This window comes from Entelurus aequoreus, linkage group LG26, assembly GCF_033978785.1.
Source record: "Entelurus aequoreus isolate RoL-2023_Sb linkage group LG26, RoL_Eaeq_v1.1, whole genome shotgun sequence".
Taxonomy (NCBI): Eukaryota; Metazoa; Chordata; class Actinopteri; order Syngnathiformes; family Syngnathidae; genus Entelurus; species Entelurus aequoreus.
This window is the reverse complement of record NC_084756.1, coordinates 6,478,516-6,481,015: the sequence shown is the minus strand read 5'-3', so window position 1 is coordinate 6,481,015 and position 2,500 is coordinate 6,478,516. Positions and strand designations below refer to the sequence as shown.

The following is a 2,500-nucleotide window of genomic DNA, read 5'->3' as shown; positions in this document are numbered from 1 at the left end:
ACCCACAAAATATACCCAACCACAACAATAAATAACATGGCTAAATTAATGTGTCCAAAAATGTTACAGCCATCATATCTTCAAAATGTGTTTTAAAAAAAAAAGTACTGACACTAAAATATTTGAACCAAGTTGTATTTGAATAACTAATATAAATAAACACGCAATATGCTTTCTTGACAGATGATTTATTTGTATTTATTATTTGTGAGTTTAATATGTTTACCTTCTTCCATTTTAATTTGTAAACGTTCTACAATATTTTGTCACTTCCTGTTTCTGTCTAACATCACGTGAGTTCACTTCCTGTTGACGTCTGTTTCAACTTGACACTGTGGACTTTATATCCACAACTTTGTGCAAAGACACAACATTATTTATGTTTAATGTGAATACTGTATCTTAGTTGTTTATTTAATGTGAATACTGTATCTTATTTGTTTATGTTTAATGTGAATACTGTATCTTATTAGTTTATGTTTAGTGTAAATATTGTATCTTATTTGTTTATTTAATGTGAATACTGTATCTTAGTTGTTTATGTTTAATGTGAATACTGTATCTTATTTGTTTATTTAATGTGAATACCATATCTTAGTTGTTTATGTTTAATGTGAATACTGTATCTTATTAGTTTATGTTTAATGTGAATATTGTATCTTATTTGTTTATTTAATGTGAATACTTTATCTTAGTTTATTTAATGTGAATACTGTATCTTAGTTGTTTATGTTTAATGTGAATACTGTATCTTATTAGTTTATGTTTAATGTGAATATTGAATCTTATTTGTTTATTTAATGTGAATACTGTATTTTACTTGTTTGTTTAATGTGAATACTGTATCTTATTTGTTTATTTAATGTGAATACCGTATCTTAGATGTTTATGTTTAATGTGAATATTGTATTTTAGTTGTTTATGTTTAATGTGAATACTGTATCTTAGTTGTTTATTTAATGTGAATACCGTATCTTAGTTGTTTATTTAATGTGTACCGTATCTTAGTTGTTTATGTTTAATGTGAATACTGGGTCTTAGTTGTTCATGTTTAATGTGAATAATGTGTCTTAATTGTTTGTTTAATATGAATACTGTATCTTAGTTGTTTATGTTTAATTAAGAATATTGTATCTTAGTTGTTTATGTTTAATGTGAATACTGTATCTTAGTTGTTTATGTTTAATAAGAATAATGTATCTTAGTTGTTTATGTTCAGTGTGAATATTGTATCTTAGTAGTTTATGTTTAGTATGAATACTGTATCTTAGTTGTTTATGTTCAGTGTGAATATTGTATCTTAGTAGTTTATGTTTAATGTGAATACTGTATCTTAGTAGTTTATGTTCAATGTGAATATTGTATCTTAGTAGTTTATGTTTAATGTAAATATTGTATCTCAGTTGTTTATGTTTAATGTTAATACTGTATCTTAGTTGTTTATGTTTAATGTTAAAACTGTCTTGGTTGTTTCTTTAATAGGAATACTGTATCTTAGTAGTTTATGTTCAATGTGAATACTGTGTCTTAGTTGTTTATGTTTAATGTGAATACTGTATCTTAGTTGTTCATGTTTAATGTGAATACTGTATCTTAATTGTTTATGTTTAATGTGAATACTGTATCTTTTTTGTTTATGTTTAATAAGAATACTGTATCTTAGTAGTTTATGTTCAATGTGAATACTGTATCTTAGTTGTTTATGTTTAATGTGAATACTGTATCTTTGTTGTTTATGTTGAATGTGAATACTGTATCTTAATTGTTTATGTTTAATGTGAATAATGTATCTTTGTTGTTTATGTTTAATAAGAATACTGTATCTTAGTAGTTTATGTTCAATGTGAATACTGTATCTTAGAAGTTTATGTTTAATGTGAATACTGTATCTTAGTTGTTTATGTTTAATGTGAATACTGTATCTTAGTTTTTATTTAATGTGAATACCGTATCTTAGTAGTTTATGTTTAATGCTAATACTGTATCTTATTTGTTTATGTTTAATCCTAATACTGTATCTTAGTTGTTTATGTTTGATGTTAATACTGTATCTTAGTTGTTTATATTTAATGTAAATATTGTATCTTGGTAATTGAGACAGTAATGTCTTCATACAAGTTTAGTTTGGGGTATGATGTTTCTTAATGGGGAGAGCTGTTAATGTCTCTGTTTTTCATGTTAGCATTGAAGCTAACGCTAGTTAGTCCATACATTTTTCAGGGTGTGTTTATCCATCACGTTTTTCAACCATTTAAATTTAAGACGGTTATCCTAAATGTGGGGAGTTCTACAGCGGTTATTATTTCTCCTGTTGATGTTCATGTCGTACAAACGCTGCTGAAACTGTGACTACTTGTGATGCTCCTCACCTCGCTTCTTGGCCTTTATGTTGCTTATCCAGGCTGGCAAATGTATCCACTTGATGTCCATTAATCGTTCGAATAATTGACTAGTCGAATATCAGCCCAGGTTTAGTCAAGTCAAGTCATAGCATCTCATT

The 2,500-nt window shown here is 26.6% G+C and overlaps 1 protein-coding gene across 4 annotated transcripts in view; it reads left to right on the top strand.

Annotated features, from left to right (window-relative positions):
- The window catches only part of LOC133643633 (tubby-related protein 1-like), a 31,666-nt gene that overhangs the window by 802 nt on the left and 28,364 nt on the right, over window positions 1-2,500 (top strand). The gene's annotated exons all lie outside the window — the stretch shown is intronic.